Source organism: Orcinus orca, chromosome 2, assembly GCF_937001465.1.
Source record: "Orcinus orca chromosome 2, mOrcOrc1.1, whole genome shotgun sequence".
Lineage (NCBI taxonomy): Eukaryota > Metazoa > Chordata > Mammalia > Artiodactyla > Delphinidae > Orcinus > Orcinus orca.
In genome coordinates, this window is record NC_064560.1 from 2,650,429 (window position 1) to 2,668,384 (window position 17,956).

Genomic DNA, 17,956 nt, shown 5'->3' on the forward strand with positions numbered 1-17,956 from the left:
TTGAAAGTCAGGCTTCAAATAAAACTTTCAAATTATCTCTATTCGCTTAGAAGTGTTAACGGACCATGAGGCATCACCGCATAGGCAAGATGAGAAACAGAAGAATGCGGCAGGAAACAGAGGAACATTTTGTCTTGCAAGCCTTCCTACAATGGTTCATTGTGCATACACAGGGATTCCAACGAAAGGATAGGATCACCAGTGTTTCCTGATCCTTTGTTTTCATGTGCTTTACCGCGGCCCCCAAATCCATTTCCTTACACTTTATAGATCCACATCTCAAACTGCCTTTTGGGCTGCATATACATTGTCACATTAGCTGATGAAGCGACTTTTTAAGCTAGTGCATGACGGTGCGGCCCAGCAGCCAACAGTTCACTCTGAAGCCGTGTCCAACTATGTCTGTGCCACGGTTTTATGATTATTTAAATATTTCCTTACATTTCGCTCTTATTCTTTTAGAAAAATCAGCAGAGCTCAAAAGATTAAAGGTAAATGTGATTAACAGGACACCAAAAGCATAGGTAACAAGCGTAAAAATAGACAAACTGTATCATATCAAAATTAAAAGTTTCTGTGCATCGAAGAAAACATTCAATAGAGTGAAAGAGCAGCCTATGGCATGGGAGAAAATATGTGCAATCATTTGTCTAAACAAGGGGTTAATATTCAGAATCTATAAAGAACTCTACAACTCAACAACAGCAGCAAACCAAATAACCCAATTAAAAAATGGGTGGGGCTTCCCTGGTGGCACAGTGGTTGAGAGTCCACCTGCCGATGCAGGGGACGCGGGTTCGTGCCCCGGTCCGGGAAGATCCCACATGCCGTGGAGTGTCTGGGCCCGTGAGCCATGGCCGCTGAGCCTGCGTGTCCGGAGCCTGTGCTCTGCAACGGGAGAGGCCGCAACAGTGAGAGGCCCGCGTACCGCAAAAAAAAAAAAAAAAAAAAAAAAAAAAAATGGGTGAAGGAGCTGAATAGACATATGCCCAAAGGAGATACATACAAATGGTCACAAAGCATATGAAAAGATGTTCAATATTACTTATCATTAGAGAAATGCAAATCAAAACCATCATTAGATATCACCCCACATCCATTAGGATGGCTACTACCAAAAAAAAAAAAAAAGAAAGAAAATTTCAAGTGTCAGCAAAGCTCTGGAGAAATTGGAACCTTTCTGTACTGTTGGTGGGAAAGAAAAATGGTACAGTTGCTATAAAAAACAGTATGGCGGTTCCACAAAAAATTAAAACTAGAAATTATCATACGATTCAGCAATTTCACTTCTGGGTATATATCCAAAAGAAAAGAAAGCAGATATCGAAGAGATATATGCACACCTATGTTCATAGCAACACTATTTACAGTCGCCCAGAGGTAACCCAAGTTATCTATCAATGGATGAGGGATAAACAAAATGTAGTACATGCATACAATGGAATAGTGTTCAGCTTTAAAAAGGAAGGAAACTGACACCTGCTACAACATGGTGAACCTGAGGACATGCTAAGTGAAATAAGTCAGACAAAAAAAGACAAACACTCTGTGATTCTACTTACATGAGGCACCTAGAGTAGTCAAATTCACAGAAACAGAAAGTAGAACGGTGATTGCCAAGGGCTGTGGGGAGGGAAAATGGGGATTTGTTGTTTGATGGGTATAGGGCTGCAGTTTTGCAAGATGAAGAAGTTCTAGAGATTGGTTGTACAAAAAGATGGGAAAGATGATAAATTTTGTTATGTTTTTCTTTACAGTTTTAAAAAGGTAAATGTGATTATACTAGTGATAAGAAGCATAGGTCTTATGACCTACATAAATTTAGGCAAAAAAGGCAATCATTCAGGATATTTTAAGTAGGCAAATCTTTAACCTATATTGGAAGCACAGTGGACTTTAGCCAGGCATATATGTCTTCAATTGTGAAGAAAAATAATAAAATTAAAGAATATTTACAAAGATACAGTATTTATACTACACATATATCTATGTGAAAAGAAATGATGTATTAAGGAATTGTATAATGTTTTACTAGTTCTCTAGTGATAGAATCTTCTTATATAGCATTATGCACTTAACTTCTGTGTATGTTATTTTTTTTCTTTTCTTTTTTTTTTTTGAATTTTTATTGGAGTATAGTTGCTTTACAACGTTGTGTTAGTGTCTACTGTACAGCAAAATGAATCAGCCGTACATATACATACATCCCTTCCCTTTTGGATCTCCCTCCCATTTAGGACACTACAGTGCATTAGGAGTTCCCTGTGCTCTACAGTATGTTCCCATCAGTTGTCTATTTTATACATAGTATCAATAGTGTATATATGTCAGTCCCAAGCTCCCAATTCATCCCACCCGCCCTTTCCCCACTTGGTATCCGTACGCTTGCTCTCTACCTCTGTGTCTCTATTTCTGCTTGGAAAATAAGGTCACCTATACCATTTTTCTGAACTCCACATATATGCGTTAATACACGATATTTGTTTTTCTCTTGCTTACTTACTTCACTCTGTATGACACTCTCTAGGTCCATCCACGTCTGTACAAATGACCCAATTTCGTTCCTTTTTATGGCTGAGTAGTATTCCATTGTATATATGTACCACTCTTTATCCATTCATCTGCTGACGGACATTTAGGGTGCTTCCATGTCCTGGCTATTGTAAATAGTGCTGCTATGAACATTGGGGTCCTATACATAGAAAATCCTAAAGGTGCCACCAGAAAACTACTAGAGCTAATCAATGAATTTAGTAAAGCTGCAGGATACAAAATTAATACATAGAAATCTCTTACATTCCTATACACTAACAACAAAAAAATCAGAAAGAAATTAAGGTAACAATCCCATTTACCATTGCAACAAAAAGAATACAATACCTAGGAATAAACCTACCTAAGGAGGCAAAAGACCTGTATACAGAAAACTATGACACTGATGAAAGAAATCAAAGATGACACAAACAGATGGAGAGATATACCATGTTCTTGGATTGGAAGAATCAATATTGTGAAAATGACTATATTACTCAAAGCAATCTACAGATTCAACGCAATCCCTATCAAACCACCAATGGCATTTTTCACAGATCTGTGTATATTTTGAGGAACATATTTTACACAGAAGTAAATACTGCCTATAAACAGGAAGTCCCAGCCTAGGGCTCCACAGGCCATATGCATGTCAACATAGCCACTGTGAAGACTGGATCTGGTTTACTTCTTTTTATTTCTCCAAAACATGTATCACCCCATATTCTCTGGTGAGTTTATCAGACAGGCAGGGGCTTCTAGACCATCTCTGTTCATGAGGGACTTTAGTATCAGCAGTTGACAAGAGACCCAGTGTTACAGGGCAAGTGCTTCCCTAACTAACAGCTTCTCAGGTCCAGGCTGGCTCAGGCAGAGGTGAGTGCCCCCCACTTCAATCCACTGCCCGCTCCCCCAGCCACCCCCTCCCCTCCCCAAGCTCTGGCACTACCCAAATTAAGCTGAGGGTATGAAGTTAACCCAAGTGGTTCCAGATTAGAATAACCGTAGGCATCTCAGAGACTGGCCATAAATCCCTGTTAGCTTTGAGATGAAAGCAGCAAGGCCGCCCAAGACCTGGGTCTGTAATTCACAACGTTGACAGTGAGACAGCATACGTGGGTGGGTGAGGGCAGGTGGGAGGAGGTGCTCTGGGGCATGTAGGCCTTGTGGGGCTTCTGCTGGGAACATTCAGTTACATTTTAAGGATCTAAAACATTGGCAAAGATTGTACACCTACGGATTATAGCCTCTAAACAATCACATGGCATGAAATTCAAAACTGAAATACAACTAGTGGGAAATCTTTTCTCATTTTGGTATGCAATCTTTTTTTTTTTTCTCTTTTTTGCGGTACGCGGGCCTCTCACTGCTGTGGCCCCTCCCGTTGCGGGGCACAGGCTCTGGACGCTCAGGCTCAGCGGCCACGGCTCACGGGCCCAGCCGCTCCGCGGCATGTGGAATCTTCCCAGACGGGGGCACAAACCCGTGTCCCCTGCATCGGCAAGCAGACCCTCAACCACTGCACCACCAGGGAAGCCCGTTGGTATGCAATCTTAAACGCTGACATTACAAGATCAATTGGTTGCTGCTGGAAATTCACTAAGCATTCAGATTCCCTATAAATGACTGGGCAGGGGGTTAATTTTAGTCTCACCAAGGGAAGGCATATAAAAATAAAGGAACGATTTCAAAGGATAAGAAACTGCCAGGGTGGCTGCCCCTGGAGAGACCTGGGGTGCACATTCGGGCAGGAGGCTGACTTCCACTGCACACTCTTTTGTAAACAAACTTTTTGAATATTTTACCTTATGGATGGACTACTTAAAATAACATTATCAGTGATAAGAACAACAAGAATGAAGTAGATCTGGAGAGGCAGGTGGTCCTCAGTAAACACTGGCAGGGAAAGACATCCAGGAAATAATCTTAAGTGAAGCAAACTGTGGAACAGTGAGTATGCTCTGATGATACTTGTCTTAAAAAAAAAAAAAAAAAGTTGTATTTCCAAGAGAAACATCAAATTGTCAACAGTGGTTACCTTTGGGACTTGGGTTGGTGAAAATTCCCTCTTTTCTTTGTACATTTTTTGGTGTGTGTGTTTATATATACACCCATACACATAAACACAGTGTATGTGTGTATAAAATATATAACCGTCTATTTTTATATTATAAACAAAAACTGTTCCAAAAGAGAGAAAAAAAAAAACTAGCTAGAATCCACTTTTTTTTTTTTTGCGGTACGCAGGCCTCTCACTGTTGTGGTCTCTCCCGTTGCGGAGCACAGGCTCAGTGGCCATGGCTCACGGGCCCAGCCGCTCCATGGCCTGTGGGATCCTCCCGGACCGGGGCACGAACCTGTATCCCCTGCATCGGCAGGCGGACTCTCAACCACTGCGCCACCAGGGAAGCCCTAGAATCCACTTTTAAAACATTCCTGTTCAAGAAGGATAAATGGATATTTTGATTTTCAAGTGATAATTAACAAACTAAATGGTAGTCTTTTTTCACTTTGTATTTTCCTCATCCCAAATTTACTGTGATCATTACACTTAGTAATTTTCTGTCAAAAACAAATGCACGAGGTTCATCACTCAACCATCTAATGTCTACCAATAAATAGTAATTAGGAAATTGTGCATAGATCAATAAGAGGGCCATTAGATATAATTTCTTAAAATTCTTATTTCAATACTTTTGCTAAACTCAAAATAATTTCAGCTTAGTAACAGGCATTTAGCCGAGAACAGATTTTCAAATACAGAAAACTAAAAAATAAAAAACTCCAAAGGAACAATATATTCTCTGACTTCCCCTGATGAGTTTAGGTTTTCTTAGTTTACGAATCCAGTACACAATTTAATTCTTCTTTCCCAACACTGATGATACTTATGTTAATTTAACATCTGTCAACCTGACAAACTCAAAACTCTCCAAGGGCAGGGCCCAGCTCTGTCTTGTTCCCATTAGCCCTGGGGCCTTGCAGGGGAGAAGTCGTTCAAAAGCATTTGATGAATATACTTTGAAAGATGTAAACCTAAACAGAAGGAGTTGCAAGATTTACAGATATTCAAGAGCAAAACATTTCCTAAATAAAGATTATGTAACCAACCAAAACAAAAAAGATCCACATCATAGTTAAAAATAGCATAAGGAGAGAAGAAAAGGTTATTTGCCTAAATGATCTGTGGGACAAAATCAAGGCCTATGCTCTCTAGGCTCAATTGCCAAAAGCCTCCGAGTTGGGCTGTCTTAGAAATATGAGGCTCTGAGTCACGAAGCCAAAGCCTTGAGAAAAACTGCAAGTAACTCCTGAAATGGGATTATAACACTGTACTCTTCAGGTATGTTATCACTGTAAAATCCATCTTATTAGCAGACTGTTTCAGAATTCTATTTCAAGAATCTTTAAAAAAGAATTATGGGATGGCAAATACCCTTAAACACACACACACACACAACTGAACTTTTGTTCTAACAATTCTTGAGAGGAATCCAAATCTTAATACTCTTTACTGAAGAAGTATGTTTTTTGGCATGTCTGCACTTACGCCATCTACTACAGTTGAATTAAGTCTACTCATGAACTTGTATGTCGGGTTCAACAGAATTTTAACCAAGGTGGAAAATTATACTTTTTCTAAATCAAAACAAAACAAAAGTGTTCTGGACACAAGGATAACTGAAGTCATATGCTTTCTTATGCAAGCTTACATCTTTTGTCAAAGCAGGACGGTTCATTCATTCAGTCAATATAACTAATAGAACACGTTTTGTGTAATGGGCCATTTAGCATATATTTTCAGTTTTATGGGCCCTATGGTCTCTGTACAGCTACTCCTTTCTGCTGGTGTAGCATGAAAGCAGCCAGAGACAATATGCATGAATAAACATGGCTGTGTACCAATAAACTTTTTAATTTATGGACAAAGACACTTGAATTTTATGTAATTTTCATGTGTCACAAAATATTATCTTCTTTGGATGTTCCCTCAATGATTTAGAAATGTAAAAACATTCTTAGCTTGCAAGCTGTATAAAAACAGGCCCAATTTGGCCTGTAAGCCATAGTTTGCTAACTCCTGACCTAAACCAACTCTTTAGGAAACCTGGTTTCCACCACTTACTAGCCGTGTAACCTTGTCCTTGCTCCACCAAAAAAGCCCAAACAACAAACAAAATCAACAAAAACGACCACCATAACTGAGTTATAACATCTTAATTTTCAGGTGAGAGTTACTATTTTATCTTTATTTGTTTATTTAATTTATATTTAATTTACTATTTTATTTATTTTATATTTTAGCAATATAACAACAGCGGCAGCAACTAACATTTATTTTGAGCTTACTATCTTCCAAACAGTGTTCTAGCCATTTTAAATGTGTGCTAATTTATTTAATTCTCACCACAGCCTTGGGATGGGTATTTTATGATCACCCTTTCACATATAAGGAATTAGGCACAGAGAGGTTAAGTAACTTATCTAAGCTCTCACAGCTAGTAAAATGGTGGAGCTGAGGTCTGAAGACAGGTACTAGGTTCTGCTTTTAACCACAACTGCCTCTAACCTCCAAATTTCCCTGTTCTTTTCTTTCTTTTTTTTTTGCTGTGTTGGGTCTCCGTTGCTGCACACAGGCTTTCTCTAGTTGCAGTGAGCGGGGGCTACTCTTCGTTGCTGTGTGCGGGCTTCTCACTACGGTGGCTTCTCACTACGGTGGCTTCTCTTGTTGCGGAGCACGGGCTCTAGGCGCGTGGGCTTCAGTAGTCATGGTACACGGGCTCAGCAGTTGTGGCGCACAGACTCCAGAGCGCAGCCTCAGTAGTTGTGGCACACGGGCTTGGTCGCTCTGCGGCATGTGGGATCTTCCCAGACCAGGGCTCGAACCTGTGTCCCCTGCATTGGCAGGCTGATTCTCAACCACTGCGCCACCAAGGAAGCCCTCCCTGTTCTTAAAGTCCCCATTTCTTTTTTTTTTAACATCTTTATTGGAGTATAATTGCTTTACAATGGTGTGTTAGTTTCTGCTTTATGACAAATTGAGTCAGTTATACATATACATATGTCCCCATATCTCTTCCCTCTTGCGTCTCCCTCCCTCCCACCCTCCCTATCCCACCCCTCTAGGTGGTCACAAAGCACCAAGCTGACCTCCCTGTGCTATGCGGCTGCTTCCCACTAGCTATTTCACGTTTGGTAGTGTATATATGTCCATGCTACTCTCTCACTTTGTCCCAGCTTGCCCTTTCCCCTAACCGTATCCTCAAGTCCATTCTCTAGTAGGTCTGCATTTAAAGTCCCCATTTCAAAGGACAATTCTCAGAAATTAAAATGCACAATAGAATAAGCATGTACAGTTAATGCTTACCAGTAAAGAGCTAATCCTTAGACTGAGCCTTTATTGCTAGTTACAAAAAAGGAAACTTGATTCAAATGGATGCAAGCTTCAGTGTTCTCGAGGAAAAATTATGAACAATAGTCTGACTCCCTCCTGTGTGTGTTGGCCCATGAGAACAAACATTAGTGAAAATGCCCCAGAAGAGGGCTGCAAAAGGCAGGTCACTAAGACTTTCTCTAAATGACTCTTTATTCCCCTAATTTAAATTTGCCTCCTGCTTTGCTGTACACAGTGGCATTTATAGATTTATAAGGTTTGTCTATTACTGGTAGATTAGCAATAAACACTGTAAGCAGAAGGGCCTTCCTTGTAACAGTTACGGTAAAACTTAACCTAAATCACAACCTATTGGCATGATCTATTTTCTTCGTCAGGTCTTTACCCATCTGTTGGTTCTGTATGTTGACGTTCCAAATGCAACTGGATACCCAAATAACTAACTCTTCAAAGGTCATTTGAAAAAAATTTTAGGGTATAAAGTTTATTTCCGTGTAGTCTTAAATTGCCAAAGTGGCTTTTAGAAATTATAATAAACTGTTATTGCTCCAAATAACTGCAGAATAAAAACATCTCTGAAGAGCTTGACATTGTAAGACTTTGGCTGGCCAAGGAAATAAGAATTGCTAAAACTGGATTCATTTCAGTTATTCCTCATTAGAAGGTAGTTACTTGCCAGAAAATTATTTCAGAGTCTATTTTCAATACTTACATCAAAATGAGGAAATTTAAACGACAGATGATCTCTACAGCAAGGCCAACCAAGTACATTATAAGACCCTGAAGACGCAGGCTAGGCCAAAAGAGGCTCCAAGACCAAAAGAGCCCAAGACTGAAATGCATCTGGCAGATACTAAAAAATGTATCTGGTTTTCTCAAAAAAGTTTTTAACTTTCCCCAAATATTTGCTATCAGCAAATCGCATAGCTCTACATAATGTGTGACTGCCTTGGTAAGAAAGAACTAGTTCTCAAAAAAAAAAAAACAACAAACATTCATGTTGCTTGAAGTTGTCCATACAAAGTGTGACTGAGGAAAACCTTTGGCTCAGAAACGACCCTCTGACCTACTCACTCTCAAAAGCCCAGCGTCCAGGAGCCATGCCTTACACGCCCTCCCTCACTTCCCATCTCTAGGCCTTCACCGGATCGTGTCAATTTTATCTCTTAAAAAGCCCTCAGATACGTCCGTTTCTTCTCAGTTCCACTGCCAATTACCTGGCTCCAGGTGTGCTCTACCATCCCCTGAGAGACCACTGAATACCCTTCTACCTGCTTCCACGCCTGCTCCTGCAACCGACACGGCCACAGTGATGCTCTCGTAACACAGAGCGTGCCGTGCGGTCCAGAATCAAAGCCACTACAAGCCATAATGCGCCCACGAGGCTCTGCACAGTCGGGCCTCGGTCCGCTTCTGTGTCTCCTCCTGCACCCCTCACCCCCACTCTCTGTGCCCAGCCACACTGGCCTTCCTCCGACCCCCAGAACATACCGTGGCTCTGTCGTCCAGACTGTCTACATGCTGGTCCCCCTCCCTGTGACGCCTCTTTTCTTTGCGATAACCTGAGTCCATCCTTCAGATCTCAAGGCAGTATCACTTCCTTAGGAGGACCGTCTCTTGACCTCGTCTGGCTGAGATACCCCTGTTAATAGTGAACAGGTATCTTTTTCCCTCAGATCACTGACCACAATTGTAATTATACTTAGATCATGTCTAGTACCCCGGACCGGGGGTACTACCCCCAACAGACTAGCAGCTCTAGAAGGCAGGGTTCACACCCTTTGTGTTCATATGCTACCCAAAGCATCTGGGGCACAATAACAGAATGCCCAGGAGGGGCTCAGTTCAGATTTATTTATTTATATTTGTGATACAATTCACATGCCATAAAATTCACCCTTTCAAAGTGTACATTTCAGTGGTTTTTGGTATATTCACAAAGTTGTACAACTCTCATCACCATCTAATACCAAAATGTCCCATCACTCTACCCCACTGCCTGTCCCCGGAAATCACTGATTTACTTTCTGTCTCCATGGATTTGCTTAGTCTGGAAATTTCATATAAATAAAACCATTTAACATGTGGCCTTTAAAAGAAAGAAGCAGGGGGGCTTCCCTGGTGGCGCAGTGGTTGAGAGTCCGCCTGCCGATGCAGGGGACACAGGTTCGTGCCCCGGTCCGGGAAGATCCCACATGCCGTGGAGCGGCTGGGCCCATGAGCCATGGTCGCTGAGCCTGCGCGTCCGGAGCCTGTGCTCCGCAACGGGAGAGGCCACAGCAGTGAGAGGCCCGAGTACCGCAAAAAAAAAAAAAAAAAAAAGAAGCAGGCATTTATAGCTATAAGTTTCCCTCTAATTTCTTTAGCTGCATCCTGTAAATTTTGGCATGTTGTATTTAAGTTACTTTATATCAAGGTATTTCCTAATTTCTCTTGTGATTTCTTCTTTAACCCACTGGCTATTTAGGAGTATGCTGTTTAACTTTCACATAATTGTGAATTTCCCAAATTTCCTTCTGCTACTTATTTCTAATTGCATTCTACTGTGGTCAGAGAACATACTTTGTATGTTTTCGATCCTTTTTACATTTATTGAGGCTTGTTTCATGGCCTAACGGCAAGTCTGTCAAGGAGATGGAGCCGTGTGCACTGGAAGGAGTGTGTGCTCGGCCTGTGTTGAGTGCAGTGCTCTATACATGGCACTTAGGTCTAGCTGGTTTACCTTTGTAAGTGTTCACCATTCCACTTAGTATCACCCTAATGGTCAGAGGTACACACGGTGAAGTCTTTACTTCGGATTTGCCCTTAAACACATTTATTCTGAAGAACTCTAAGGAGAGCAGAGTAGGAAATAAATGTAGCTGTTCTACCTTTCCTGATTAATATCACATCTATCTCATGGCCATGGTGTAAAGGAAAAGATTTTAAAAACCCTGCAAATAAAAAAATCAGTACAAGTGCAGTGAGATGTGAAATGCTACTTTAAACCACTAATACTGAAAGTTAGTTGCCCAAGCACTTTCTGAAAGAAAGACCATATTTTGCCTGATATAGCAAAACTAAACTTCTCAATACAGGAACTTCATTTATGAACTATACTCTGGAAGTAGCATCCATTGCAGACTTTTCAAAAGTAGGCCTCATGAGGCAAATATGGAAATTATGATACAGCAGTGTGCAAACATTTTCTAATCAAATCTTTGCATTATTCTTATATAAGGTTTGCAGTTATTTCTCTCAAAATGTGTAGAAGATAAAATTTGCTGATTTTCTTCAACATACTCAGGAAACATAATTGGATTTTCAAACTTGAGAGAAAAATGCAAAACAATATCACTTGTATGGCATGAAGGTTACATCTACATTTACTGGGAAAAAAAGACACAGTATTTAGGATCTTAAGCAAAATCCATAAAAATATTTACCTTATTCTACTGTATAATATAAAAGCTTACCACTTTAGTAAAGTACTAAGATTTCTCAATGTATATGTATGTGAACATGACCTAAACAATGACTACTGAATTACATGAAGTTACAAATCCAAAGACATGGTTAAGTTTTAGTTCTGGTTATCACATAATCAACACTCAGTAACTCACACAAAGTAGCCATGAGCTGCTTCTAAATCACTGACATCTTTACGTGGGCAACAGGAAAATTCGACTCCAAAAATACAACACAAGTTTCTAACTGACTAAACTGCAGAGTTCCTGGCTCTGGGCTGAGATTTTATATTTCCAGAAAAACAGAACTCAAACACCTGAAATGATAAATCTCAGAAAATTACTTTTTACTCTAATTTGCTTTTCCTGGTCCTACTCACTCTCCTTCATTTTCACCCTGAACACCTACATTTAGAGCCTTGTCCTCTCATTGAAAGTAATAAAAGCATTTTACTTCTTAATACTGCATGGCGAATCATTTTCAGACATTTAAGTTTCAAGGTAGTGTTAGTAACAGAAGGGTGTTTTCCATCCCCAAGTAATGACATTAACTGTACGATCTAACTACGTGTGAGAAAGTTAAGTATCGTAAAGGCATTTTAGAAGGAGCTGTGGCTTATGCAGTCATGGTAACCACCATGAAACACTGGCCTGAATCTAAAAATGCATTTGTCATGCTGGTACGTCATGCCTTCTTCCAATTTTGATAACCATGTCCAAATATATCCACACAACTATGGTACACATAGATGGCAGTGATAATGATAGGGATGCAAAGAGATTTCTGAAACTGTCTTCATGACCAGAATTAGGGGTAATAGCAGGTACACTTATTCTTATTCACAGTGTGCCTGGCTAGAGCTTCTTTCACATTGGTTCCCGAGGCTCCCAAGCTCAACTGAGCACTTCTGGAGAAGTGAGGTCCTGGAGGTCTCTGCATCCTCCCCAGGCCTGGATGCAGAAAGACTTAAGAGCACAGTTACCACATGTGAAAGTGGGGAAGAAGATTCAGCTGAGGCTATTCCTTCTTCATACCCTCTTTTCTCTTAGCTGTCATGAACCAGAAGCCCCTGGTTTTTTCCTGCTGCCTTTCCGGCCATCCTTGGCCATTAAGTCTTGGAGCTCCTCAAGGTAAACATTGGGTCTCACTTTATAGTCTCTCCCTAGGAGATCTCATCCACATCTACAGCTTTATTTATCACATTAACAAACACAGGCACAAGGGTAAGGAGAGTTACTTGTATAATAATAGGCTGTATGAAAAGAGCTAGTGGGGTTACATGAAAAGTAGATCTTGAAATGCACATGAGCTATAGGCTACATGAAAGAAAAAAAAACTAAACAGTAAATCTGCTGGAATCAAAACAAGGACCTGTCTTGCACGGTATCAGCTACTGTCTTTTCTCCAAACTTGCCAATTTTTATTAGAATGAGTTATTGTTAGAAAATAGCATTATTTTTCCTACTGGAAATGTGTGTACAGCTGGCAAAGCATGTGCTCTTAGTACTTTAAGACACAGACAAGTCCAATCGAAATGACTGAAAGGATACTAAAAACTTACCTGGAATTTTAATTGATAGGTTAATAGTAACATATCTTAAACCACTTTTAAACTGATATTTTAATTATCTCATATTTTATGTGTGTGTACATATGAAGACTAAAAATCAAAATAGATTTTGATGGAATGCCACTCAATGATGAAAAGGAACAAACTACTGATACACACAAGAACATGGATGAATCTGAAGGGAATTACGCTACATGAAAAAGTCAACACTAAAGATTATACACTCTAGGATTCCACTTATATAACATTATTGAAATGACAAAATTATAGAAACAGAGGACAGATCAGTGGTTGCCAGGGGTCAGGGCTGGCAAGTGGGGGAGGTAGGTGAGTGTAGTTATAAAATGGCAACTTGAGAAATCCTTGTGATGGCACTTCTCTGTATCTTGACTACAGTAGACACAAGAAGCTATACCTGTGATAACAAGTGCACAGGAACTAAATACATACATCCACAGATGGGTTCAAGTAAAACTTGGAAAATCTGAATAGGATCTGCATTGTATCCATGTTAGTATCCTGGAAGTTACATTTGGGGGAAACTATGTAAAGGGTACACGGGTTATTTCTTTTAACTGCATGTGAACTTACAATTATCCCCAATTTACAATTTAATAACAACAAAAAAAACAGCTTTAAGGTGCTTACAGCACACTCGCAAAGATAGTTTAGATTATCCATCCCTGACTACAGAATTCTAATTTTTTAAAGCAGTTTTCCTCCAGTTCATCCACATTCCATGCTGTTGATGTCAGCCCATGAAGAAAGGCAGATTTAGGTCGACAAAAGGAGAAATGTCTTGAGGTTATAAAGAACACAATAAAAACGTATTAATATTTTAAAAAGTAGATCTTGAAATGCACTTGAAAGTTTGAGATCATAATGACATAAATAAGCATTTATGACCTAAGAAAAACTGCCTCCTTTGGTACTTTGAAGTATTATAAAAAACCACACGGAATTAAATTACAAAGCTAACACACTTGTTTACGCAGCTGGTCTTTTTTAAAATTGAGGAACTTTAAACCTACAATTCTAATAGGCTTATTGGTGACACCCCAATCCTTTGAAAAATAAATGAAATATCATAAATCATCTGACAGTTCTTAAGCTTAGATTTTTATCATCACTCAGACACTTTAACAATAAAAAGCAATATGAAAGGATAGGATCTTGTTTATGTGACCTATAAAGTTTAAGACAGAAAATAAATCATACTATTAAACGTCATTTAGAACTCTAACTTCAATACTTAGGATTGAATTGGCATAATATTCTTGGTAATTCCTATGAGAATTCATACAAGTAGGGTAGCTTTCCTTACAAAATATTTCAGAACTCTGGCATTTCCTGTGATAAATGAAGCAATAAAGCTTTGGAATTGCAATTGGGTATATTTAAGCACTTCATATAGGCAACAGGACTGCCATCTTGCTGGATATCTAGCACTATGAATTTATTATTTGACATTCAAAGGAGTGTTTGAATACTTATAAAAAGTCAAGGATTGGGGTAAGCCCTTTTCATTTTAAGCTACGAATTTAGGACCGCATTATAGCTACAGAGTTCAATCTTTATTTTCTGGCGAGTTCATTTAATGAAAATTACTCACAAATTTTGCAGGAGATGTTAAAATGAAAAATCCATAAATACCTTGAAACTGCTTAAGATTCAACAGAAGAGCAGTAAGATTTAAGTGTTAGCCACAGCATCCTGAGAATTTTTATCATAGTTAAGTTTCAAGAAGATAAATTATGGGAGACATTCTCCATGACCCGACTGTAAGATAACTTTAATGGCTGGTCAATGACCAGTCCAAGTGACATCCCAATTCTTAAAAGTGTGCCTTCAGACGTCCCCTGGACTAGCATTAGGGGACTGAGGTCAAAGCTGGGCCTATGTAAGACTGTAACCATCTTCGATTTCAGTCGTTTTTCAAATTCATTTTAGGATACAGCTACGGAAACCTTAGTCTCCAAATAAAGGCTTAACCAATGTCACATCCCTATCACGCTGTGTACAGGCATTTAATAAACATTTGAACAAATGACTGAATTAATGATATCAGAAAGCCAACTTCTTATATCCTGCATATCATATTGTTGCTAATAAAGAATTCTTAAAGATTAAATTTAAAATGTACATTATCTTTCATGAAATTATTACTAAGTATTGAATATATACCAAACAATATTTTTGCATATGTGTAAGTTATAATGAAAAATACTAACATGAACACCTGTCTTCCTACTGTGGAGATTAGGGAATAGAACATTACCAGTCACTCCAAAGTCGTCTTTGTGGTCTTTCCCATTCCAATTCCACTCCTTCTTGCCATGCCTTCTCCCCAAACACCTTGAATTTTTTTCCCTCACCTTCCTTTATAGTGTTAGCATATGTATCCCTAATCAAATCAAGAATCAAATCTTAAATTCTGTAAGATCTGGGATGGAATTATGTTGGTTGGAATCATATTGGAAGCATTCTTATACATTCCTAAGGTTCACCTGTAGTGGTATGTTTCAACACGGCACAATTTATGCCTTCTCTTGTTGATGGCTATCTGAGTTCTTTCTGGTTTTCTGGAACATTGTCATATGCGTTTCTCCACGTATGTTTGCAAGAGCTTCTATCTCTCGGAGTGGAACTGCTGGGTTGGTATATGCACAAGTTGTTAGATAATGACAAAGTTTTTCAAGGTCGATCCAACTGACACCACCACTAGTGAGGGTCAGAGGGGTCAGGGTGCCCCACTGCATTGCCAGTCTGCTGGATATAAAATAGTACCTCCTTGAGATATTTTTTTAAGCTTTTTTTTTCCTCTTTTGGAGTGAAATTTACATACAATGACACGCACAAATCTTAAGTGGACCATCCCATGAGTTTTAAACAAATGCATATACCTTGTAACCCACACCAGAAGCACACCTCAGAAAAAGTGCCTTCGTGATCCTTCCCAGTCATCCATTGCTCCTCCCCTAGAGGCGACCAGGCTTCAGATTCTTTTCTCTCACAGACAAACCTTGCTTGTTCTAAAACTTCACAGAAATGGAGAATCGCACGATGTATTCTTTTGGATGAGGCTTCTCTCAGTTAGTATGATGGGATTCAGCCGTGTTGTTGCTGGTATCAGTGCTATTTCTTTCTCTCAGAGTAGTACTCTATTTTATGAACACACCAGTCTGTTTATCCGTTCTCTTACTGAGACACCTGGGCTGCTTCTAGTTTTTGGCTATTATGAATGAAGTCACATATCCATATGCTATGTTCTTCTTGTCTACATCTTATTTTGTGGATTTATATTTTCATTTTTCTTGGGTAGATACCTAGGAGTAGAATTGCTGGGTCACCAGGTAACTGTCTGTTTAGCTTTATAGGAAACTTCCAGATCTTTTTCCTGAGAGGTTGCACCGTTTAAGCCTCTCACACAATACGTAAGAGTTCCAGGTGCTCTACATCCTTAACATTTGGTGTTACCAAGCTGTTTAACTGTAGCCATTCTGGTGGGTGTCTCACTATCGTTTTAACTTGCATTTCCCTAGCGACTAATGATGCTGAACACCGGCTTACTGGCCATTCAAACACCTTCTGTGGCGGAGTGTTGTTGTTCTAAAGTGTCTTTTCAAATCATTTGTCCCCTATCCCCGCTTTGTGTTTTTGTTATGGAGTTGTATAAATTCATCATCTATGTAGCCCTTCGACAAATACAGGTTTTGTGAGTATTTTTTCCCAGTCGGTGGCTCATCTTTTTGTTTTCTTAATGGTGTCTTTTGATGACCACAAGTTTGTTTTTTTAAATTCTGATAAAATCTAAGTTATATATTTTTTTCTTATGGTTATTGCTTTCTACATTTAAATCTTTGCCTACCTCCAAATCATGAAGATATTCTCTGATGTGTTTTTCTAAAAGCCTTAATGGTTCTAGCTTTTACATTTAAGTAACATGATCCATCTCAAATTAATCTTTGAGATTAATGCACGGTGCAAGGTAGGAGTTGAGATTTCTTTTTTTCCATATGGATATCCAGTTATTCCAGCACCACTTACTGAAAACCTTTCCTCTCCCCACTTGGTTGCTTTGGGTCTCGGTTGGAAATCCAACGACCATATAACTGTGGGTCTCTTCCGGCCTCTCTATTCAGTTGCGTCCATCGGCTTGTTGATCTTTACGGCAGCACCACACTACCTTGGTTACTGTAGTTTAGGGTTAGGTTATGAAGTCAACTCCCCCAGCTATGATTTGGAGATTGTTCTGGATAGTCTCAGTCTTTTACATTTCCATATAACTTTTAGAGTCAGCTTGCCAATTAAAAAAAAAAAAAAGCCTGTGGGATTATGATAGGGATTAAGTTGAATCTATAGGTCAATCTGGGGAGAACTGTCATCTAATTGAGTCTTCCAATCCACGAACATGCCATCCTTCTTCATTTATTCAAGTCTGCTTCAATTTTTCTCAATAATGTTTTATTGTTTCCAATGTAGAAATTTTTGCATGACTCTTGTTAATTTTATTCTTAGATGTTGTACTTTTATTAAAAATGGGAAATAGGCATATTATTGATAATCTCAATTCAAAATAGGGCTGCTCCATCATACACACTCTTCTTGGAAATACTAAATCCATCAAAATTCTGAGCAATTTTGTTTAATAAACAAACGAATAAACATAGTATGTTCTGAATAGTAAGCAAGACAAGAATTTCTAAAAATGGGACAAGGACTCCACAACTTGGCAGTAAAATAAAGGAACGGATGTAATCCAAGAGCACACATGCTGGAAACGGGGTCAGGAAGTTTCTTTAATCCACCCACTTTAAGCACTTTCTGTGATGGGGCAAGAAGGGGGCTAAATATATGACCACTTCTACCTGAAGCTGCATTGATCTTTTAAGGATGGGACTCTTGGTACCTCACTGTTCCAAAGCCAACTCTTTTTTGACTTCCGGCCCACATAGTCATAACCGAGGGTTTCAAGAAGAGTAGAGCAAGAAGTATTTAGCTTCGACTTCTGA

At 39.3% G+C, this 17,956-nt stretch overlaps 1 protein-coding gene across 50 annotated transcripts in view; it reads right to left on the bottom strand.

Annotated features, from left to right (window-relative positions):
• Positions 1 to 17,956, bottom strand: part of ZNF438 (zinc finger protein 438) — a 284,020-nt gene that overhangs the window by 157,698 nt on the left and 108,366 nt on the right. For 5 of the 50 annotated variants that reach the window (XR_007475776.1, XR_007475775.1, XM_033403398.2 and 2 more), the window contains one exon: positions 9,419 to 9,569. The exons of the other annotated variants lie outside the window; for them this stretch is intronic. The gene's annotated coding sequence lies outside the window, so the exon portion shown is untranslated. The remainder of the gene's footprint in view (positions 1 to 9,418; positions 9,570 to 17,956) is intronic. 50 annotated transcript variants of the gene reach the window in all.